This window comes from Microcebus murinus, chromosome 28 (genome assembly GCF_040939455.1).
Source record: "Microcebus murinus isolate Inina chromosome 28, M.murinus_Inina_mat1.0, whole genome shotgun sequence".
Lineage (NCBI taxonomy): Eukaryota > Metazoa > Chordata > Mammalia > Primates > Cheirogaleidae > Microcebus > Microcebus murinus.
Window position 1 is genome coordinate 17,021,602 of NC_134131.1, and position 23,690 is coordinate 17,045,291.

The 23,690-nt window shown below is 62.8% G+C and overlaps 6 non-coding genes across 6 annotated transcripts; all 6 read right to left on the minus strand.

Moving 5' to 3' along the window:
* Positions 1 to 1,537: 1,537 nt before the first annotated feature.
* LOC142865321 (5S ribosomal RNA) lies at positions 1,538 to 1,656 on the minus strand. Its single transcript, XR_012915624.1, has one exon. It is a non-coding gene; the product is annotated as a 5S ribosomal RNA (ribosomal RNA).
* A 3,762-nt stretch (positions 1,657 to 5,418) lies between these two features.
* LOC142865389 (5S ribosomal RNA) lies at positions 5,419 to 5,537 on the minus strand. Its single transcript, XR_012915692.1, has one exon. It is a non-coding gene; the product is annotated as a 5S ribosomal RNA (ribosomal RNA).
* Positions 5,538 to 9,332: 3,795 nt separating this feature from the next.
* Positions 9,333 to 9,451, minus strand: LOC142865322 (5S ribosomal RNA). Its single transcript, XR_012915625.1, has one exon. It is a non-coding gene; the product is annotated as a 5S ribosomal RNA (ribosomal RNA).
* Positions 9,452 to 13,213: 3,762 nt separating this feature from the next.
* LOC142865390 (5S ribosomal RNA) lies at positions 13,214 to 13,332 on the minus strand. Its single transcript, XR_012915693.1, has one exon. It is a non-coding gene; the product is annotated as a 5S ribosomal RNA (ribosomal RNA).
* Positions 13,333 to 17,126: 3,794 nt separating this feature from the next.
* LOC142865323 (5S ribosomal RNA) lies at positions 17,127 to 17,245 on the minus strand. Its single transcript, XR_012915626.1, has one exon. It is a non-coding gene; the product is annotated as a 5S ribosomal RNA (ribosomal RNA).
* Positions 17,246 to 21,018: 3,773 nt separating this feature from the next.
* Positions 21,019 to 21,137, minus strand: LOC142865391 (5S ribosomal RNA). The gene has a single exon (XR_012915694.1). It is a non-coding gene; the product is annotated as a 5S ribosomal RNA (ribosomal RNA).
* Between the last annotated feature and the right edge of the window lie 2,553 nt (positions 21,138 to 23,690).

Below are 23,690 nucleotides of genomic sequence, written 5' to 3' on the forward strand. Positions count from 1 at the left end.
GACAGGCCGGGCGGGGAGGAGCCGGTCAGTCGGGGGCCCAGGACAGTGATGGGCCTGGCCGGGGAGGAGTGCGTCAGGCAGGGGCAGAGGAGACGGGCTGGGTAAGGGTTAGGGTTACAGTTAGGGCACAATTCACAATCGCAAAGACGTGGAAGCGACCCGAGTGCCCATCCATCCAGGAGTGCATGAATAAAATGTGGCGCGTGGACACCACGGAGTGCCATTCGGCTGTGAGGAGCAGCGGTGAGAGGGCGCCTCTCGTGTTCTCCTGGCCAGAGCTGGTACCCGTTCCAGTAAGCCAGGTATCCCAAGAATGGACACACGAGCACCACGTGAGCGCGCTCACCAGCAAATTGGTACGAACGGATGGACGCCTAAGTGGACAGAGAGGAATCACCTTCATCGGGTGGGTGTCGGGCGGGTGGGGGGAGGGGAGGGGCATACACATCCATTAGGCATGGGGTGGGTGCGCACCGACTGGGGGATGGGCGCACTTGAAGCTCTGACCCGAGGGGGGAGGCTTGGAGAGGGCAAGGCACCCGACCTTAACATTGGTACCCCCACAATACGCTGGAACAACCTGAGAGGTATAAGAATAAGAACACAGGGGGGGCCGGGCGCGGTGGCTCACGCCTGTAATCCTAGCTCTCTGGGAGGCCGAGGCGGGCGGATTGCTCCAGGTCAGGAGTTCGAAACCAGCCTGAGCAAGAGCGAGACCCCGTCTCTACTAAAAATAGAAAGAAATTAATTGGCCAACTAATATATATAGAAAAACACAGCCGGGCGTGGTGGTGCATGCCTGTAGTCCCAACTACTCGGGAGGCTGAGGCAGCAGGATTGCTTGAGCCCGGAGATTGAGGTTGCTGTGAGCTAGGCTGACGCCATGGCACTCACTCTAGCCTGGGCAGCAAAACGAGACTCTGTCTCAAAAAAAAAAAAAAAAAAAAAGAACACAGGGGGGAGGGGGGCACGGGCAACACATGTCACCTGAATACTTGTACTCCCATCATCTGCTTGAAGAGAGAGAGAAAAGAAAATGCAATCATAGAGGTAAGAGACACTTTTTAAAAATAATGAATCCGAAGAGAAAAGTAAAAGGAGGCCTGTGGAGCAGGTCTGGGTGTGACTCCGGATCCCCCAACATCAGGTGCCACCACCAAAGATTCCTGCGTGTAGCCCATAGAACCCCAAAAGCAACGGGACGAGTTCTGGTCACATGCTCCCTCAAAATGACATCCTGGCCTTCTTCTGGAACTCCCTCCCCTCTCAGACTCTCAAGGTTTCCTCCAGCGTGTCGGTTCCCACAGAGCAGACCTTTGGTCTGAGACCTGACAGTCCAGATGCCACGCATGCTGCCGCGTGGCGGCGGTGTCGCGGCTTGGGACAAGAGGAGGCCCCACGGTGCGGGCTGGGGCGCCAGGCAACGCGGGCGGGCGCTGAGGGTGGGGGTGAACCCCACCGCGGGCCGCCGCCACGCTCCCAGAAAGGGGACAGAACAAGAGGCAAAAAAAAAAAAAAAAAAAAAAAAAAAAGCAGCAGCCTGTGGCACCCGGTATTCCCAGGCGGTCTCCCATCCAAGTACTAACCAGGCCCGACCCTGCTTAGCTTCCGAGACCAGACGAGATCGGGGGCGTTCAGGGTGGTGTGGCCCTAGACGGCGGCGGAGGGCGCCCCTGCCCCGCTCGAGAAGCCGAGCCTCTCTGGGCTTCCCCGCCGCCGCCTCCCGCCCCAGGCCCCGCGCCGGGCCGGGCCGGTTGAGTTCGCCGGCCGGGTCCCGCGGGCTCCCAGGGACGGGGGTGATGGGCGGGGCGGGGCGGGGCGGGGGGCTGTCTCTCTCTACACACACACACACACTCACACTCACTCACACTCACACAAGATGCGCCTCCACGGCTGGACTCGCCAAGGTGGAGCCCTCCCAGCCCCCCTCGTCTCCTCGCCCGGCCTCCTTCACCTACCCGCTGCCCACCTCCAGCGCGTCGCTGCCTGCCGCTGACTGCGCACGCCGCGGGACGCTCGCCCTTTGACCCCAGCCAGGGGCCGCCCTCCCCCACAACCCCTTTCAGCTGCGCCCCCCCCCTCGCCCTGTGGGTGGGCTGCCGCCTATTCCCCGGGGCCAGGGCTGGGGCACAGCCAGTGTATGGGGCGTCTCTCTCTGGGGATGTGTCCCATGGGTGGGGTGGGGTGGCGTGGTTTGGGGGGCGCTGAAGAAATCAGTCCCCTCCATCTCCTACCTCTGGAAAACGCCCAAGCCCGTGGAGAACTGCCGGCACCGCTTCGTGGGGGCCGGGACCCTCCTCCGTGTCCTCCTGTGGCCCAGTCCAAGGGGCCTGGGCCTGGCCGGGGCTGCATTGGACCCCGACCACCCTGGCGTGTGGACTCGCTAAAAATCGGCCATTAGATATTGGATTCCAGCTTCCTGGAGGTCATTTCACTAATGAGTGCACCGGAAAGAGTTTCCTAATCCATCTGTGAGGGTGGCAACTGAAAGAGAATTTGAAAGCTGACAGAATAGGCGAGGGAAGGCATAGGAGATTTCCACACCCAGCAAGGAAGACTTTCCCGAAATGGAAGCAAGAAACGAGCAAACAGAGACACCGGTAGCCCGCCCGGAAAAGAGTCTGCCCCTGAGAGAAAGCACCCTGACCAGGTTCACCCGTGGGTGGGTGGCGAGCTAGCGGCATTCAGAAGAGCGAGGCCCGCAGTCTGTGCGGAAGACACCTGCGCTCGGGTGTGTGTGGCGGCGCGATTCACAAGCAGCTCTAGACGTTAAACCAAGGAGAAGCCAGGGAGTTCCCAACGCCCCAGGTGTCCTCAGCCCACGACTGGCTGCTGTGGGAATGCGAAGCCCGGCTCCTTGTCTCAGAGCGGGGTTCCCAGGAGGATCAGGCTGAAGCTGGGACTTGGCCTCAAAGTGTCCCCTCGCATGGCCACCCCCTTCCCCTTCCTGCTCCTCTACTCCTGGTGCCCCTCCATCCAGGGGCCAGACCTTAAAGAGTCACCGCAAGAGAATCCTGGTCCCAAAGGAGCCTTCTGGGGGACCGGTGCTGAGAGAGGTTGTGGGCATGGCCCGCTGGGGCTCTGCCCGACCCAGGGCTGAGAGATGCCACCTCCCAGCTCTGGGTCCCTGCAGGAAGTGTTGGCAAGCACAGGGCCGGTCCTCCAAAGGCCCAGGTGCAGGGAGCCCAGGCCAAGCAGCCTGTGGAAGAAGCCACTTGCCGTGCCACCCCGGGAACAGGACTGCAGGCCCCGGCCCTTCCCACCTCCTCCTCCTCCTCCCCCTGCCCCCCCCACAGGGCACAGGGCTCAGAGACACCTCAGACTCTTGCTACCCAAAGTGCAAAGGGCATCAGTTGCTCCTCCAACCCCCCCGCCCAGCAGACCACGTTGTCCAGCCAGCCCCCGGGCCTCCCTGGGGTGCCCAGCACAAAAGTGCAGACACCCACCGGACCCTCAATCTCAGTTTTCGGATGTTTTTGCCACTCTAAGGACCCGCAGGCCAGCTGGGCCTTCGGGCAGGACAGAGAGCCCCGGAATCCGACGTGGAGAGCTGCGTGTACGTCCCCATCAGGAGGCGGTCCCCACCTCCGCGGCTCTCCCCTTGTGGGGAGCGGCAGCCCAGCCGGCAGCCCCAGGGCCTCAGGGAAGACACCAGGCTGGGCCCCCGCGGCACAGCGGGGGCACGTCCCCCGCACTCAAGCGACTTAGGGACGGCTGCTGGAGACTGCTGCGGCCACCCTGCTGCCGGGTTCCTGGAGGGCTTCCTGGAAGCAGCGTCCACACCAAGCCCTTGGAAGGCCCAGGCGACGGAGGAGCCGGTCAGGCAGGGGCCGAGGACGGTGAGAGGCCGGGCGGGCGGGAAGGACCATGTCAGGCAGGGGCAGAGGACGGTGACAGGCCGGGCGGGGAGGAGCCGGACAGGCGGGGGCCCAGGACAGTGACGGGCCTGGCCGGGGAGGAGTGCGTCAGGCAGGGGCAGAGGAGACGGGCTGGGTAAGGGTTAGGGTTACAGTTAGGGCACAATTCACAATCGCAAAGACGTGGAAGCGACCCGAGTGCCCATCCATCCAGGAGTGCATGAATAAAATGTGGCGCGTGGACACCACGGAGTGCCATTCGGCTGTGAGGAGCAGCGGTGAGAGGGCGCCTCTCGTGTTCTCCTGGCCAGAGCTGGTACCCGTTCCAGTAAGCCAGGTATCCCAAGAATGGACACACGAGCACCACGTGAGCGCGCTCACCAGCAAATTGGTACGAACGGATGGACGCCTAAGTGGACAGAGAGGAATCACCTTCATCGGGTGGGTGTCGGGCGGGTGGGGGGAGGGGAGGGGCATACACATCCATTAGGCATGGGGTGGGTGCGCACCGACTGGGGGATGGGCGCACTTGAAGCTCTGACCCGAGGGGGGAGGCTTGGAGAGGGCAAGGCACCCGACCTTAACATTGGTACCCCCACAATACGCTGGAACAACCTGAGAGGTATATGAATAAGAACACAGGGGGGGCCGGGCGCGGTGGCTCACGCCTGTAATCCTAGCTCTCTGGGAGGCCGAGGCGGGCGGATTGCTCCAGGTCAGGAGTTCGAAACCAGCCTGAGCAAGAGCGAGACCCCGTCTCTACTAAAAATAGAAAGAAATTAATTGGCCAACTAATATATATAGAAAAACACAGCCGGGCGTGGTGGTGCATGCCTGTAGTCCCAACTACTCGGGAGGCTGAGGCAGCAGGATTGCTTGAGCCCGGAGATTGAGGTTGCTGTGAGCTAGGCTGACGCCATGGCACTCACTCTAGCCTGGGCAGCAAAACGAGACTCTGTCTCAAAAAAAAAAAAAAAAAAAGAACACAGGGGGGAGGGGGGCACGGGCAACACATGTCACCTGAATACTTGTACTCCCATCATCTGCTTGAAGAGAGAGAGAAAAGAAAATGCAATCATAGAGGTAAGAGACACTTTTTAAAAATAATGAATCCGAAGAGAAAAGTAAAAGGAGGCCTGTGGAGCAGGTCTGGGTGTGACTCCGGATCCCCCAACATCAGGTGCCACCACCAAAGATTTCTGCGTGTAGCCCATAGAACCCCAAAAGCAACGGGACGAGTTCTGGTCACATACTCCCTCAAAATGACATCCTGGCCTTCTTCTGGAACTCCCTCCCCTCTCAGACTCTCAAGGTTTCCTCCAGCGTGTCGGTTCCCACAGAGCAGACCTTTGGTCTGAGACCTGACAGTCCAGATGCCACGCATGCTGCCGCGTGGCGGCGGTGTCGCGGCTTGGGACAAGAGGAGGCCCCACGGTGCGGGCTGGGGCGCCAGGCACCGCGGGCGAGCGCTGAGGGTGGGGGTGACCCCCACCCCGGGCCGCCGCCACGCTCCCAGAAAGGGGACAGAAAAGAGGCAAAAAAAAAAAAAAAAAAAAGCAGCAGCCTGTGGCACCCGGTATTCCCAGGCGGTCTCCCATCCAAGTACTAACCAGGCCCGACCCTGCTTAGCTTCCGAGACCAGAGGAGATCGGGGGCGTTCAGGGTGGTGTGGCCCTAGACGGCGGCGGAGGGCGCCCCTGCCCCGCTCAAGAAGCCGAGCCTCTCTGGGCTTCCCCGCCGCCGCCTCCCGCCCCAGGCCCCGCGCCGGGCCGGGCCGGTTGAGTTCGCCGGCCGGGTCCCGCGGGCTCCCAGGGACGGGGGTGATGGGCGGGGCGGGGCGGGGCGGGGCGGGGGGCTGTCTCTCTATACACACACACACACACACACTCACACTCACTCACACTCACACAAGATGCGCCTCCACGGCTGGACTCGCCAAGGTGGAGCCCTCCCAGCCCCCCTCGTCTCCTCGCCCGGCCTCCTTCACCTACCCGCTGCCCACCCCCAGGGCGTCGCTGCCTGCCGCTGACTGCGCACACGCGGGACGCTCGCCCTTTGACCCCAGCCAGGGGCCGCCCTCCCCCACAACCCCTTTCAGCTGTGCCCCCCCCCTCGCCCTGTGGGTGGGCTGCCGCCTATTCCCCCGGGCCAGGGCTGGGGCACAGCCAGTGTATGGGGCGTCTCTCTCTGGGGATGTGTCCCATGGGTGGGATGGGGTGGCGTGGTTTGGGGGGCGCTGAAGAAATCAGTCCCCTCCATCTCCTACCTCTGGAAAACGCCCAAGCCCGTGGAGAACTGCCGGCACCGCTTCGTGGGGGCCGGGACCCTCCTCCGTGTCCTCCTGTGGCCCAGTCCAAGGGGCCTGGGCCTGGCCGGGGCTGCATTGGACCCCGACCACCCTGGCGTGTGGACTCGCTAAAAATCGGCCATTAGATATTGGATTCCAGCTTCCTGGAGGTCATTTCACTAATGAGTGCACCGGAAAGAGTTTCCTAATCCATCTGTGAGGGTGGCAACTGAAAGAGAATTTGAAAGCTGACAGAATAGGTGAGGGAAGGCATAGGAGATTTCCACACCCAGCAAGGAAGACTTTCCCGAAATGGAAGAAAGAAACGAGCAAACAGAGACACCGGTAGCCCGCCCGGAAAAGAGTCTGCCCCTGAGAGAAAGCACCCTGACCAGGTTCACCCGTGGGTGGGTGGTGAGCTAGCGGCATTCAGAAGAGCGAGGCCCGCAGTCTGTGCGGAAGACACCTGCGCTCGGGTGTGTGTGGCGGCGCGATTCACAAGCAGCTCTAGACGTTAAACCAAGGAGAAGCCAGGGAGTTCCCAACGCCCCAGGTGTCCTCAGCCCACGACTGGCTGCTGTGGGAATGCGAAGCCCGGCTCCTTGTCTCAGAGCGGGGTTCCCAGGAGGATCAGGCTGAAGCTGGGACTTGGCCTCAAAGTGTCCCCTCGCATGGCCACCCCCTTCCCCTTCCTGCTCCTCTACTCCTGGTGCCCCTCCATCCAGGGGCCAGACCTTAAAGAGTCACCGCAAGAGAATCCTGGTCCCAAAGGAGCCTTCTGGGGGACCGGTGCTGAGAGAGGTTGTGGGCATGGCCCGCTGGGGCTCTGCCCGACCCAGGGCTGAGAGATGCCACCTCCCAGCTCTGGGTCCCTGCAGGAAGTGTTGGCAAGCACAGGGCCGGTCCTCCAAAGGCCCAGGTGCAGGGAGCCCAGGCCAAGCAGCCTGTGGAAGAAGCCACTTGCCGTGCCACGCCGGGAACAGGACTGCAGGCCCCGGCCCTTCCCACCTCCTCCTCCTCCTCCTCCTCCTCCTCCCCCCCGCCCCCCCCCCCCAGGGCACAGGGCTCAGAGACACCTCAGACTCTTCCTACCCAAAGTGCAAAGGGCATCAGTTGCTCCTCCAACCCCCCCGCCCAGCAGACCACGTTGTCCAGCCAGCCCCCGGGCCTCCCTGGGGTGCCCAGCACAAAAGTGCAGACACCCACCGGACCCTCAATCTCAGTTTTCGGATGTTTTTGCCACTCTAAGGACCCGCAGGCCAGCTGGGCCTTCGGGCAGGACAGAGAGCCCCGGAATCCGACGTGGAGAGCTGCGTGTACGTCCCCATCAGGAGGCGGTCCCCACCTCCGCGGCTCTCCCCTTGTGGGGAGCGGCAGCCCAGCCGGCAGCCCCAGGGCCTCAGGGAAGACACCAGGCTGGGCCCCCGCGGCACAGCGGGGGCACGTCCCCCGCACTCAAGCGACTTAGGGACGGCTGCTGGAGACTGCTGCGGCCACCCTGCTGCCGGGTTCCTGGAGGGCTTCCTGGAAGCAGCGTCCACACCAAGCCCTTGGAAGGCCCAGGCGACGGAGGAGCCGGTCAGGCAGGGGCCGAGGACGGTGAGAGGCCGGGTGGGCGGGAAGGAGCATGTCAGGCAGGGGCAGAGGACGGTGACAGGCCGGGCGGGGAGGAGCCGGTCAGTCGGGGGCCCAGGACAGTGACGGGCCTGGCCGGGGAGGAGTGCGTCAGGCAGGGGCAGAGGAGACGGGCTGGGTAAGGGTTAGGGTTACAGTTAGGGCACAATTCACAATCGCAAAGACGTGGAAGCGACCCGAGTGCCCATCCATCCAGGAGTGCATGAATAAAATGTGGCGCGTGGACACCACGGAGTGCCATTCGGCTGTGAGGAGCAGCGGTGAGAGGGCGCCTCTCGTGTTCTCCTGGCCAGAGCTGGTACCCGTTCCAGTAAGCCAGGTATCCCAAGAATGGACACACGAGCACCACGTGAGCGCGCTCACCAGCAAATTGGTACGAACGGATGGACGCCTAAGTGGACAGAGAGGAATCACCTTCATCGGGTGGGTGTCGGGCGGGTGGGGGGAGGGGAGGGGCATACACATCCATTAGGCATGGGGTGGGTGCGCACCGACTGGGGGATGGGCGCACTTGAAGCTCTGACCCGAGGGGGGAGGCTTGGAGAGGGCAAGGCACCCGACCTTAACATTGGTACCCCCACAATACGCTGGAACAACCTGAGAGGTATAAGAATAAGAACACAGGGGGGGCCGGGCGCGGTGGCTCACGCCTGTAATCCTAGCTCTCTGGGAGGCCGAGGCGGGCGGATTGCTCCAGGTCAGGAGTTCGAAACCAGCCTGAGCAAGAGCGAGACCCCGTCTCTACTAAAAATAGAAAGAAATTAATTGGCCAACTAATATATATAGAAAAACACAGCCGGGCGTGGTGGTGCATGCCTGTAGTCCCAACTACTCGGGAGGCTGAGGCAGCAGGATTGCTTGAGCCCGGAGATTGAGGTTGCTGTGAGCTAGGCTGACGCCATGGCACTCACTCTAGCCTGGGCAGCAAAACGAGACTCTGTCTCAAAAAAAAAAAAAAAAAAAAGAACACAGGGGGGAGGGGGGCACGGGCAACACATGTCACCTGAATACTTGTACTCCCATCATCTGCTTGAAGAGAGAGAGAAAAGAAAATGCAATCATAGAGGTAAGAGACACTTTTTAAAAATAATGAATCCGAAGAGAAAAGTAAAAGGAGGCCTGTGGAGCAGGTCTGGGTGTGACTCCGGATCCCCCAACATCAGGTGCCACCACCAAAGATTCCTGCGTGTAGCCCATAGAACCCCAAAAGCAACGGGACGAGTTCTGGTCACATGCTCCCTCAAAATGACATCCTGGCCTTCTTCTGGAACTCCCTCCCCTCTCAGACTCTCAAGGTTTCCTCCAGCGTGTCGGTTCCCACAGAGCAGACCTTTGGTCTGAGACCTGACAGTCCAGATGCCACGCATGCTGCCGCGTGGCGGCGGTGTCGCGGCTTGGGACAAGAGGAGGCCCCACGGTGCGGGCTGGGGCGCCAGGCAACGCGGGCGGGCGCTGAGGGTGGGGGTGACCCCCACCGCGGGCCGCCGCCACGCTCCCAGAAAGGGGACAGAACAAGAGGCAAAAAAAAAAAAAAAAAAAAAAAAAAAAGCAGCAGCCTGTGGCACCCGGTATTCCCAGGCGGTCTCCCATCCAAGTACTAACCAGGCCCGACCCTGCTTAGCTTCCGAGACCAGACGAGATCGGGGGCGTTCAGGGTGGTGTGGCCCTAGACGGCGGCGGAGGGCGCCCCTGCCCCGCTCGAGAAGCCGAGCCTCTCTGGGCTTCCCCGCCGCCGCCTCCCGCCCCAGGCCCCGCGCCGGGCCGGGCCGGTTGAGTTCGCCGGCCGGGTCCCGCGGGCTCCCAGGGACGGGGGTGATGGGCGGGGCGGGGCGGGGCGGGGGGCTGTCTCTCTCTACACACACACACACACTCACACTCACTCACACTCACACAAGATGCGCCTCCACGGCTGGACTCGCCAAGGTGGAGCCCTCCCAGCCCCCCTCGTCTCCTCGCCCGGCCTCCTTCACCTACCCGCTGCCCACCTCCAGCGCGTCGCTGCCTGCCGCTGACTGCGCACGCCGCGGGACGCTCGCCCTTTGACCCCAGCCAGGGGCCGCCCTCCCCCACAACCCCTTTCAGCTGCGCCCCCCCCCTCGCCCTGTGGGTGGGCTGCCGCCTATTCCCCGGGGCCAGGGCTGGGGCACAGCCAGTGTATGGGGCGTCTCTCTCTGGGGATGTGTCCCATGGGTGGGGTGGGGTGGCGTGGTTTGGGGGGCGCTGAAGAAATCAGTCCCCTCCATCTCCTACCTCTGGAAAACGCCCAAGCCCGTGGAGAACTGCCGGCACCGCTTCGTGGGGGCCGGGACCCTCCTCCGTGTCCTCCTGTGGCCCAGTCCAAGGGGCCTGGGCCTGGCCGGGGCTGCATTGGACCCCGACCACCCTGGCGTGTGGACTCGCTAAAAATCGGCCATTAGATATTGGATTCCAGCTTCCTGGAGGTCATTTCACTAATGAGTGCACCGGAAAGAGTTTCCTAATCCATCTGTGAGGGTGGCAACTGAAAGAGAATTTGAAAGCTGACAGAATAGGCGAGGGAAGGCATAGGAGATTTCCACACCCAGCAAGGAAGACTTTCCCGAAATGGAAGCAAGAAACGAGCAAACAGAGACACCGGTAGCCCGCCCGGAAAAGAGTCTGCCCCTGAGAGAAAGCACCCTGACCAGGTTCACCCGTGGGTGGGTGGCGAGCTAGCGGCATTCAGAAGAGCGAGGCCCGCAGTCTGTGCGGAAGACACCTGCGCTCGGGTGTGTGTGGCGGCGCGATTCACAAGCAGCTCTAGACGTTAAACCAAGGAGAAGCCAGGGAGTTCCCAACGCCCCAGGTGTCCTCAGCCCACGACTGGCTGCTGTGGGAATGCGAAGCCCGGCTCCTTGTCTCAGAGCGGGGTTCCCAGGAGGATCAGGCTGAAGCTGGGACTTGGCCTCAAAGTGTCCCCTCGCATGGCCACCCCCTTCCCCTTCCTGCTCCTCTACTCCTGGTGCCCCTCCATCCAGGGGCCAGACCTTAAAGAGTCACCGCAAGAGAATCCTGGTCCCAAAGGAGCCTTCTGGGGGACCGGTGCTGAGAGAGGTTGTGGGCATGGCCCGCTGGGGCTCTGCCCGACCCAGGGCTGAGAGATGCCACCTCCCAGCTCTGGGTCCCTGCAGGAAGTGTTGGCAAGCACAGGGCCGGTCCTCCAAAGGCCCAGGTGCAGGGAGCCCAGGCCAAGCAGCCTGTGGAAGAAGCCACTTGCCGTGCCACCCCGGGAACAGGACTGCAGGCCCCGGCCCTTCCCACCTCCTCCTCCTCCTCCCCCTGCCCCCCCCACAGGGCACAGGGCTCAGAGACACCTCAGACTCTTGCTACCCAAAGTGCAAAGGGCATCAGTTGCTCCTCCAACCCCCCCGCCCAGCAGACCACGTTGTCCAGCCAGCCCCCGGGCCTCCCTGGGGTGCCCAGCACAAAAGTGCAGACACCCACCGGACCCTCAATCTCAGTTTTCGGATGTTTTTGCCACTCTAAGGACCCGCAGGCCAGCTGGGCCTTCGGGCAGGACAGAGAGCCCCGGAATCCGACGTGGAGAGCTGCGTGTACGTCCCCATCAGGAGGCGGTCCCCACCTCCGCGGCTCTCCCCTTGTGGGGAGCGGCAGCCCAGCCGGCAGCCCCAGGGCCTCAGGGAAGACACCAGGCTGGGCCCCCGCGGCACAGCGGGGGCACGTCCCCCGCACTCAAGCGACTTAGGGACGGCTGCTGGAGACTGCTGCGGCCACCCTGCTGCCGGGTTCCTGGAGGGCTTCCTGGAAGCAGCGTCCACACCAAGCCCTTGGAAGGCCCAGGCGACGGAGGAGCCGGTCAGGCAGGGGCCGAGGACGGTGAGAGGCCGGGCGGGCGGGAAGGACCATGTCAGGCAGGGGCAGAGGACGGTGACAGGCCGGGCGGGGAGGAGCCGGACAGGCGGGGGCCCAGGACAGTGACGGGCCTGGCCGGGGAGGAGTGCGTCAGGCAGGGGCAGAGGAGACGGGCTGGGTAAGGGTTAGGGTTACAGTTAGGGCACAATTCACAATCGCAAAGACGTGGAAGCGACCCGAGTGCCCATCCATCCAGGAGTGCATGAATAAAATGTGGCGCGTGGACACCACGGAGTGCCATTCGGCTGTGAGGAGCAGCGGTGAGAGGGCGCCTCTCGTGTTCTCCTGGCCAGAGCTGGTACCCGTTCCAGTAAGCCAGGTATCCCAAGAATGGACACACGAGCACCACGTGAGCGCGCTCACCAGCAAATTGGTACGAACGGATGGACGCCTAAGTGGACAGAGAGGAATCACCTTCATCGGGTGGGTGTCGGGCGGGTGGGGGGAGGGGAGGGGCATACACATCCATTAGGCATGGGGTGGGTGCGCACCGACTGGGGGATGGGCGCACTTGAAGCTCTGACCCGAGGGGGGAGGCTTGGAGAGGGCAAGGCACCCGACCTTAACATTGGTACCCCCACAATACGCTGGAACAACCTGAGAGGTATATGAATAAGAACACAGGGGGGGCCGGGCGCGGTGGCTCACGCCTGTAATCCTAGCTCTCTGGGAGGCCGAGGCGGGCGGATTGCTCCAGGTCAGGAGTTCGAAACCAGCCTGAGCAAGAGCGAGACCCCGTCTCTACTAAAAATAGAAAGAAATTAATTGGCCAACTAATATATATAGAAAAACACAGCCGGGCGTGGTGGTGCATGCCTGTAGTCCCAACTACTCGGGAGGCTGAGGCAGCAGGATTGCTTGAGCCCGGAGATTGAGGTTGCTGTGAGCTAGGCTGACGCCATGGCACTCACTCTAGCCTGGGCAGCAAAACGAGACTCTGTCTCAAAAAAAAAAAAAAAAAAAGAACACAGGGGGGAGGGGGGCACGGGCAACACATGTCACCTGAATACTTGTACTCCCATCATCTGCTTGAAGAGAGAGAGAAAAGAAAATGCAATCATAGAGGTAAGAGACACTTTTTAAAAATAATGAATCCGAAGAGAAAAGTAAAAGGAGGCCTGTGGAGCAGGTCTGGGTGTGACTCCGGATCCCCCAACATCAGGTGCCACCACCAAAGATTTCTGCGTGTAGCCCATAGAACCCCAAAAGCAACGGGACGAGTTCTGGTCACATACTCCCTCAAAATGACATCCTGGCCTTCTTCTGGAACTCCCTCCCCTCTCAGACTCTCAAGGTTTCCTCCAGCGTGTCGGTTCCCACAGAGCAGACCTTTGGTCTGAGACCTGACAGTCCAGATGCCACGCATGCTGCCGCGTGGCGGCGGTGTCGCGGCTTGGGACAAGAGGAGGCCCCACGGTGCGGGCTGGGGCGCCAGGCACCGCGGGCGAGCGCTGAGGGTGGGGGTGACCCCCACCCCGGGCCGCCGCCACGCTCCCAGAAAGGGGACAGAAAAGAGGCAAAAAAAAAAAAAAAAAAAAGCAGCAGCCTGTGGCACCCGGTATTCCCAGGCGGTCTCCCATCCAAGTACTAACCAGGCCCGACCCTGCTTAGCTTCCGAGACCAGAGGAGATCGGGGGCGTTCAGGGTGGTGTGGCCCTAGACGGCGGCGGAGGGCGCCCCTGCCCCGCTCAAGAAGCCGAGCCTCTCTGGGCTTCCCCGCCGCCGCCTCCCGCCCCAGGCCCCGCGCCGGGCCGGGCCGGTTGAGTTCGCCGGCCGGGTCCCGCGGGCTCCCAGGGACGGGGGTGATGGGCGGGGCGGGGCGGGGCGGGGCGGGGGGCTGTCTCTCTATACACACACACACACACACACTCACACTCACTCACACTCACACAAGATGCGCCTCCACGGCTGGACTCGCCAAGGTGGAGCCCTCCCAGCCCCCCTCGTCTCCTCGCCCGGCCTCCTTCACCTACCCGCTGCCCACCCCCAGGGCGTCGCTGCCTGCCGCTGACTGCGCACACGCGGGACGCTCGCCCTTTGACCCCAGCCAGGGGCCGCCCTCCCCCACAACCCCTTTCAGCTGTGCCCCCCCCCTCGCCCTGTGGGTGGGCTGCCGCCTATTCCCCCGGGCCAGGGCTGGGGCACAGCCAGTGTATGGGGCGTCTCTCTCTGGGGATGTGTCCCATGGGTGGGATGGGGTGGCGTGGTTTGGGGGGCGCTGAAGAAATCAGTCCCCTCCATCTCCTACCTCTGGAAAACGCCCAAGCCCGTGGAGAACTGCCGGCACCGCTTCGTGGGGGCCGGGACCCTCCTCCGTGTCCTCCTGTGGCCCAGTCCAAGGGGCCTGGGCCTGGCCGGGGCTGCATTGGACCCCGACCACCCTGGCGTGTGGACTCGCTAAAAATCGGCCATTAGATATTGGATTCCAGCTTCCTGGAGGTCATTTCACTAATGAGTGCACCGGAAAGAGTTTCCTAATCCATCTGTGAGGGTGGCAACTGAAAGAGAATTTGAAAGCTGACAGAATAGGTGAGGGAAGGCATAGGAGATTTCCACACCCAGCAAGGAAGACTTTCCCGAAATGGAAGAAAGAAACGAGCAAACAGAGACACCGGTAGCCCGCCCGGAAAAGAGTCTGCCCCTGAGAGAAAGCACCCTGACCAGGTTCACCCGTGGGTGGGTGGTGAGCTAGCGGCATTCAGAAGAGCGAGGCCCGCAGTCTGTGCGGAAGACACCTGCGCTCGGGTGTGTGTGGCGGCGCGATTCACAAGCAGCTCTAGACGTTAAACCAAGGAGAAGCCAGGGAGTTCCCAACGCCCCAGGTGTCCTCAGCCCACGACTGGCTGCTGTGGGAATGCGAAGCCCGGCTCCTTGTCTCAGAGCGGGGTTCCCAGGAGGATCAGGCTGAAGCTGGGACTTGGCCTCAAAGTGTCCCCTCGCATGGCCACCCCCTTCCCCTTCCTGCTCCTCTACTCCTGGTGCCCCTCCATCCAGGGGCCAGACCTTAAAGAGTCACCGCAAGAGAATCCTGGTCCCAAAGGAGCCTTCTGGGGGACCGGTGCTGAGAGAGGTTGTGGGCATGGCCCGCTGGGGCTCTGCCCGACCCAGGGCTGAGAGATGCCACCTCCCAGCTCTGGGTCCCTGCAGGAAGTGTTGGCAAGCACAGGGCCGGTCCTCCAAAGGCCCAGGTGCAGGGAGCCCAGGCCAAGCAGCCTGTGGAAGAAGCCACTTGCCGTGCCACGCCGGGAACAGGACTGCAGGCCCCGGCCCTTCCCACCTCCTCCTCCTCCTCCTCCTCCTCCTCCCCCCCGCCCCCCCCCCCAGGGCACAGGGCTCAGAGACACCTCAGACTCTTCCTACCCAAAGTGCAAAGGGCATCAGTTGCTCCTCCAACCCCCCCGCCCAGCAGACCACGTTGTCCAGCCAGCCCCCGGGCCTCCCTGGGGTGCCCAGCACAAAAGTGCAGACACCCACCGGACCCTCAATCTCAGTTTTCGGATGTTTTTGCCACTCTAAGGACCCGCAGGCCAGCTGGGCCTTCGGGCAGGACAGAGAGCCCCGGAATCCGACGTGGAGAGCTGCGTGTACGTCCCCATCAGGAGGCGGTCCCCACCTCCGCGGCTCTCCCCTTGTGGGGAGCGGCAGCCCAGCCGGCAGCCCCAGGGCCTCAGGGAAGACACCAGGCTGGGCCCCCGCGGCACAGCGGGGGCACGTCCCCCGCACTCAAGCGACTTAGGGACGGCTGCTGGAGACTGCTGCGGCCACCCTGCTGCCGGGTTCCTGGAGGGCTTCCTGGAAGCAGCGTCCACACCAAGCCCTTGGAAGGCCCAGGCGACGGAGGAGCCGGTCAGGCAGGGGCCGAGGACGGTGAGAGGCCGGGTGGGCGGGAAGGAGCATGTCAGGCAGGGGCAGAGGACGGTGACAGGCCGGGCGGGGAGGAGCCGGTCAGTCGGGGGCCCAGGACAGTGACGGGCCTGGCCGGGGAGGAGTGCGTCAGGCAGGGGCAGAGGAGACGGGCTGGGTAAGGGTTAGGGTTACAGTTAGGGCACAATTCACAATCGCAAAGACGTGGAAGCGACCCGAGTGCCCATCCATCCAGGAGTGCATGAATAAAATGTGGCGCGTGGACACCACGGAGTGCCATTCGGCTGTGAGGAGCAGCGGTGAGAGGGCGCCTCTCGTGTTCTCCTGGCCAGAGCTGGTACCCGTTCCAGTAAGCCAGGTATCCCAAGAATGGACACACGAGCACCACGTGAGCGCGCTCACCAGCAAATTGGTACGAACGGATGGACGCCTAAGTGGACAGAGAGGAATCACCTTCATCGGGTGGGTGTCGGGCGGGTGGGGGGAGGGGAGGGGCATACACATCCATTAGGCATGGGGTGGGTGCGCACCGACTGGGGGATGGGCGCACTTGAAGCTCTGACCCGAGGGGGGAGGCTTGGAGAGGGCAAGGCACCCGACCTTAACATTGGTACCCCCACAATACGCTGGAACAACCTGAGAGGTATAAGAATAAGAACACAGGGGGGGCCGGGCGCGGTGGCTCACGCCTGTAATCCTAGCTCTCTGGGAGGCCGAGGCGGGCGGATTGCTCCAGGTCAGGAGTTCGAAACCAGCCTGAGCAAGAGCGAGACCCCGTCTCTACTAAAAATAGAAAGAAATTAATTGGCCAACTAATATATATAGAAAAACACAGCCGGGCGTGGTGGTGCATGCCTGTAGTCCCAACTACTCGGGAGGCTGAGGCAGCAGGATTGCTTGAGCCCGGAGATTGAGGTTGCTGTGAGCTAGGCTGACGCCATGGCACTCACTCTAGCCTGGGCAGCAAAACGAGACTCTGTCTCAAAAAAAAAAAAAAAAAAAAGAACACAGGGGGGAGGGGGGCACGGGCAACACATGTCACCTGAATACTTGTACTCCCATCATCTGCTTGAAGAGAGAGAGAAAAGAAAATGCAATCATAGAGGTAAGAGACACTTTTTAAAAATAATGAATCCGAAGAGAAAAGTAAAAGGAGGCCTGTGGAGCAGGTCTGGGTGTGACTCCGGATCCCCCAACATCAGGTGCCACCACCAAAGATTCCTGCGTGTAGCCCATAGAACCCCAAAAGCAACGGGACGAGTTCTGGTCACATGCTCCCTCAAAATGACATCCTGGCCTTCTTCTGGAACTCCCTCCCCTCTCAGACTCTCAAGGTTTCCTCCAGCGTGTCGGTTCCCACAGAGCAGACCTTTGGTCTGAGACCTGACAGTCCAGATGCCACGCATGCTGCCGCGTGGCGGCGGTGTCGCGGCTTGGGACAAGAGGAGGCCCCACGGTGCGGGCTGGGGCGCCAGGCAACGCGGGCGGGCGCTGAGGGTGGGGGTGACCCCCACCGCGGGCCGCCGCCACGCTCCCAGAAAGGGGACAGAACAAGAGGCAAAAAAAAAAAAAAAAAAAAAAAAAAAAGCAGCAGCCTGTGGCACCCGGTATTCCCAGGCGGTCTCCCATCCAAGTACTAACCAGGCCCGACCCTGCTTAGCTTCCGAGACCAGACGAGATCGGGGGCGTTCAGGGTGGTGTGGCCCTAGACGGCGGCGGAGGGCGCCCCTGCCCCGCTCGAGAAGCCGAGCCTCTCTGGGCTTCCCCGCCGCCGCCTCCCGCCCCAGGCCCCGCGCCGGGCCGGGCCGGTTGAGTTCGCCGGCCGGGTCCCGCGGGCTCCCAGGGACGGGGGTGATGGGCGGGGCGGGGCGGGGCGGGGGGCTGTCTCTCTCTACACACACACACACACTCACACTCACTCACACTCACACAAGATGCGCCTCCACGGCTGGACTCGCCAAGGTGGAGCCCTCCCAGCCCCCCTCGTCTCCTCGCCCGGCCTCCTTCACCTACCCGCTGCCCACCCCCAGCGCGTCGCTGCCTGCCGCTGACTGCGCACGCCGCGGGACGCTCGCCCTTTGACCCCAGCCAGGGGCCGCCCTCCCCCACAACCCCTTTCAGCTGCGCCCCCCCCTCGCCCTGTGGGTGGGCTGCCGCCTATTCCCCGGGGCCAGGGCTGGGGCACAGCCAGTGTATGGGGCGTCTCTCTCTGGGGATGTGTCCCATGGGTGGGGTGGGGTGGCGTGGTTTGGGGGGCGCTGAAGAAATCAGTCCCCTCCATCTCCTACCTCTGGAAAACGCCCAAGCCCGTGGAGAACTGCCGGCACCGCTTCGTGGGGGCCGGGACCCTCCTCCGTGTCCTCCTGTGGCCCAGTCCAAGGGGCCTGGGCCTGGCCGGGGCTGCATTGGACCCCGACCACCCTGGCGTGTGGACTCGCTAAAAATCGGCCATTAGATATTGGATTCCAGCTTCCTGGAGGTCATTTCACTAATGAGTGCACCGGAAAGAGTTTCCTAATCCATCTGTGAGGGTGGCAACTGAAAGAGAATTTGAAAGCTGACAGAATAGGCGAGGGAAGGCATAGGAGATTTCCACACCCAGCAAGGAAGACTTTCCCGAAATGGAAGCAAGAAACGAGCAAACAGAGACACCGGTAGCCCGCCCGGAAAAGAGTCTGCCCCTGAGAGAAAGCACCCTGACCAGGTTCACCCGTGGGTGGGTGGCGAGCTAGCGGCATTCAGAAGAGCGAGGCCCGCAGTCTGTGCGGAAGACACCTGCGCTCGGGTGTGTGTGGCGGCGCGATTCACAAGCAGCTCTAGACGTTAAACCAAGGAGAAGCCAGGGAGTTCCCAACGCCCCAGGTGTCCTCAGCCCACGACTGGCTGCTGTGGGAATGCGAAGCCCGGCTCCTTGTCTCAGAGCGGGGTTCCCAGGAGGATCAGGCTGAAGCTGGGACTTGGCCTCAAAGTGTCCCCTCGCATGGCCACCCCCTTCCCCTTCCTGCTCCTCTACTCCTGGTGCCCCTCCATCCAGGGGCCAGACCTTAAAGAGTCACCGCAAGAGAATCCTGGTCCCAAAGGAGCCTTCTGGGGGACCGGTGCTGAGAGAGGTTGTGGGCATGGCCCGCTGGGGCTCTGCCCGACCCAGGGCTGAGAGATGCCACCTCCCAGCTCTGGGTCCCTGCAGGAAGTGTTGGCAAGCACAGGGCCGGTCCTCCAAAGGCCCAGGTGCAGGGAGCCCAGGCCAAGCAGCCTGTGGAAGAAGCCACTTGCCGTGCCACCCCGGGAACAGGACTGCAGGCCCCGGCCCTTCCCACCTCCTCCTCCTCCTCCTCCTCCTCCTCCCCCCCGCCCCCCCCCCAGGGCACAGGGCTCAGAGACACCTCAGACTCTTGCTACCCAAAGTGCAAAGGGCATCAGTTGCTCCTCCAACCCCCCCGCCCAGCAGACCACGTTGTCCAGCCAGCCCCCGGGCCTCCCTGGGGTGCCCAGCACAAAAGTGCAGACACCCACCGGACCCTCAATCTCAGTTTTCGGATGTTTTTGCCACTCTAAGGACCCGCAGGCCAGCTGGGCCTTCGGGCAGGACAGAGAGCCCCGGAATCCGACGTGGAGAGCTGCGTGTACGTCCCCATCAGGAGGCGGTCCCCACCTCCGCGGCTCTCCCCTTGTGGGGAGCGGCAGCCCAGCCGGCAGCCCCAGGGCCTCAGGGAAGACACCAGGCTGGGCCCCCGCGGCACAGCGGGGGCACGTCCCCCGCACTCAAGCGACTTAGGGACGGCTGCTGGAGACTGCTGCGGCCACCCTGCTGCCGGGTTCCTGGAGGGCTTCCTGGAAGCAGCGTCCACACCAAGCCCTTGGAAGGCCCAGGCGACGGAGGAGCCGGTCAGGCAGGGGCCGAGGACGGTGAGAGGCCGGGCGGGCGGGAAGGACCATGTCAGGCAGGGGCAGAGGACGGTGACAGGCCGGGCGGGGAGGAGCCGGACAGGCGGGGGCCCAGGACAGTGACGGGCCTGGCCGGGGAGGAGTGCGTCAGGCAGGGGCAGAGGAGACGGGCTGGGTAAGGGTTAGGGTTACAGTTAGGGCACAATTCACAATCGCAAAGACGTGGAAGCGACCCGAGTGCCCATCCATCCAGGAGTGCATGAATAAAATGTGGCGCGTGGACACCACGGAGTGCCATTCGGCTGTGAGGAGCAGCGGTGAGAGGGCGCCTCTCGTGTTCTCCTGGCCAGAGCTGGTACCCGTTCCAGTAAGCCAGGTATCCCAAGAATGGACACACGAGCACCACGTGAGCGCGCTCACCAGCAAATTGGTACGAACGGATGGACGCCTAAGTGGACAGAGAGGAATCACCTTCATCGGGTGGGTGTCGGGCGGGTGGGGGGAGGGGAGGGGCATACACATCCATTAGGCATGGGGTGGGTGCGCACCGACTGGGGGATGGGCGCACTTGAAGCTCTGACCCGAGGGGGGAGGCTTGGAGAGGGCAAGGCACCCGACCTTAACATTGGTACCCCCACAATACGCTGGAACAACCTGAGAGGTATATGAATAAGAACACAGGGGGGGCCGGGCGCGGTGGCTCACGCCTGTAATCCTAGCTCTCTGGGAGGCCGAGGCGGGCGGATTGCTCCAGGTCAGGAGTTCGAAACCAGCCTGAGCAAGAGCGAGACCCCGTCTCTACTAAAAATAGAAAGAAATTAATTGGCCAACTAATATATATAGAAAAACACAGCCGGGCGTGGTGGTGCATGCCTGTAGTCCCAACTACTCGGGAGGCTGAGGCAGCAGGATTGCTTGAGCCCGGAGATTGAGGTTGCTGTGAGCTAGGCTGACGCCATGGCACTCACTCTAGCCTGGGCAGCAAAACGAGACTCTGTCTCAAAAAAAAAAAAAAAAAAGAACACAGGGGGGAGGGGGGCACGGGCAACACATGTCACCTGAATACTTGTACTCCCATCATCTGCTTGAAGAGAGAGAGAAAAGAAAATGCAATCATAGAGGTAAGAGACACTTTTTAAAAATAATGAATCCGAAGAGAAAAGTAAAAGGAGGCCTGTGGAGCAGGTCTGGGTGTGACTCCGGATCCCCCAACATCAGGTGCCACCACCAAAGATTCCTGCGTGTAGCCCATAGAACCCCAAAAGCAACGGGACGAGTTCTGGTCACATACTCCCTCAAAATGACATCCTGGCCTTCTTCTGGAACTCCCTCCCCTCTCAGACTCTCAAGGTTTCCTCCAGCGTGTCGGTTCCCACAGAGCAGACCTTTGGTCTGAGACCTGACAGTCCAGATGCCACGCATGCTGCCGCGTGGCGGCGGTGTCGCGGCTTGGGACAAGAGGAGGCCCCACGGTGCGGGCTGGGGCGCCAGGCACCGCGGGCGAGCGCTGAGGGTGGGGGTGACCCCCACCCCGGGCCGCCGCCACGCTCCCAGAAAGGGGACAGAAAAGAGGCAAAAAAAAAAAAAAAAAAAAGCAGCAGCCTGTGGCACCCGGTATTCCCAGGCGGTCTCCCATCCAAGTACTAACCAGGCCCGACCCTGCTTAGCTTCCGAGACCAGAGGAGATCGGGGGCGTTCAGGGTGGTGTGGCCCTAGACGGCGGCGGAGGGCGCCCCTGCCCCGCTCAAGAAGCCGAGCCTCTCTGGGCTTCCCCGCCGCCGCCTCCCGCCCCAGGCCCCGCGCCGGGCCGGGCCGGTTGAGTTCGCCGGCCGGGTCCCGCGGGCTCCCAGGGACGGGGGTGATGGGCGGGGCGGGGCGGGGCGGGGCGGGGGGCTGTCTCTCTATACACACACACACACACACACTCACACTCACTCACACTCACACAAGATGCGCCTCCACGGCTGGACTCGCCAAGGTGGAGCCCTCCCAGCCCCCCTCGTCTCCTCGCCCGGCCTCCTTCACCTACCCGCTGCCCACCCCCAGGGCGTCGCTGCCTGCCGCTGACTGCGCACGCGCGGGACGCTCGCCCTTTGACCCCAGCCAGGGGCCGCCCTCCCCCACAACCCCTTTCAGCTGTGCCCCCCCCCTCGCCCTGTGGGTGGGCTGCCGCCTATTCCCCCGGGCCAGGGCTGGGGCACAGCCAGTGTATGGGGCGTCTCTCTCTGGGGATGTGTCCCATGGGTGGGATGGGGTGGCGTGGTTTGGGGGGCGCTGAAGAAATCAGTCCCCTCCATCTCCTACCTCTGGAAAACGCCCAAGCCCGTGGAGAACTGCCGGCACCGCTTCGTGGGGGCCGGGACCCTCCTCCGTGTCCTCCTGTGGCCCAGTCCAAGGGGCCTGGGCCTGGCCGGGGCTGCATTGGACCCCGACCACCCTGGCGTGTGGACTCGCTAAAAATCGGCCATTAGATATTGGATTCCAGCTTCCTGGAGGTCATTTCACTAATGAGTGCACCGGAAAGAGTTTCCTAATCCATCTGTGAGGGTGGCAACTGAAAGAGAATTTGAAAGCTGACAGAATAGGTGAGGGAAGGCATAGGAGATTTCCACACCCAGCAAGGAAGACTTTCCCGAAATGGAAGAAAGAAACGAGCAAACAGAGACACCGGTAGCCCGCCCGGAAAAGAGTCTGCCCCTGAGAGAAAGCACCCTGACCAGGTTCACCCGTGGGTGGGTGGCGAGCTAGCGGCATTCAGAAGAGCGAGGCCCGCAGTCTGTGCGGAAGACACCTGCGCTCGGGTGTGTGTGGCGGCGCGATTCACAAGCAGCTCTAGACGTTAAACCAAGGAGAAGCCAGGGAGTTCCCAACGCCCCAGGTGTCCTCAGCCCACGACTGGCTGCTGTGGGAATGCGAAGCCCGGCTCCTTGTCTCAGAGCGGGGTTCCCAGGAGGATCAGGCTGAAGCTGGGACTTGGCCTCAAAGTGTCCCCTCGCATGGCCACCCCCTTCCCCTTCCTGCTCCTCTACTCCTGGTGCCCCTCCATCCAGGGGCCAGACCTTAAAGAGTCACCGCAAGAGAATCCTGGTCCCAAAGGAGCCTTCTGGGGGACCGGTGCTGAGAGAGGTTGTGGGCATGGCCCGCTGGGGCTCTGCCCGACCCAGGGCTGAGAGATGCCACCTCCCAGCTCTGGGTCCCTGCAGGAAGTGTTGGCAAGCACAGGGCCGGTCCTCCAAAGGCCCAGGTGCAGGGAGCCCAGGCCAAGCAGCCTGTGGAAGAAGCCACTTGCCGTGCCACCCCGGGAACAGGACTGCAGGCCCCGGCCCTTCCCACCTCCTCCTCCTCCTCCCCCCGCCCCCCCCACAGGGCACAGGGCTCAGAGACACCTCAGACTCTTGCTACCCAAAGTGCAAAGGGCATCAGTTGCTCCTCCAACCCCCCCGCCCAGCAGACCACGTTGTCCAGCCAGCCCCCGGGCCTCCCTGGGGTGCCCAGCACAAAAGTGCAGACACCCACCGGACCCTCAATCTCAGTTTTCGGATGTTTTTGCCACTCTAAGGACCCGCAGGCCAGCTGGGCCTTCGGGCAGGACAGAGAGCCCCGGAATCCGACGTGGAGAGCTGCGTGTACGTCCCCATCAGGAGGCGGTCCCCACCTCCGCGGCTCTCCCCTTGTGGGGAGCGGCAGCCCAGCCGGCAGCCCCAGGGCCTCAGGGAAGACACCAGGCTGGGCCCCCGCGGCACAGCGGGGGCACGTCCCCCGCACTCAAGCGACTTAGGGACGGCTGCTGGAGACTGCTGCGGCCACCCTGCTGCCGGGTTCCTGGAGGGCTTCCTGGAAGCAGCGTCCACACCAAGCCCTTGGAAGGCCCAGGCGACGGAGGAGCCGGTCAGGCAGGGGCCGAGGACGGTGAGAGGCCGGGCGGGCGGGAAGGACCATGTCAGGCAGGGGCAGAGGACGGTGACAGGCCGGGCGGGGAGGAGCCGGACAGGCGGGGGCCCAGGACAGTGACGGGCCTGGCCGGGGAGGAGTGCGTCAGGCAGGGGCAGAGGAGACGGGCTGGGTAAGGGTTAGGGTTACAGTTAGGGCACAATTCACAATCGCAAAGACGTGGAAGCGACCCGAGTGCCCATCCATCCAGGAGTGCATGAATAAAATGTGGCGCGTGGACACCACGGAGTGCCATTCGGCTGTGAGGAGCAGCGGTGAGAGGGCGCCTCTCGTGTTCTCCTGGCCAGAGCTGGTACCCGTTCCAGTAAGCCAGGTATCCC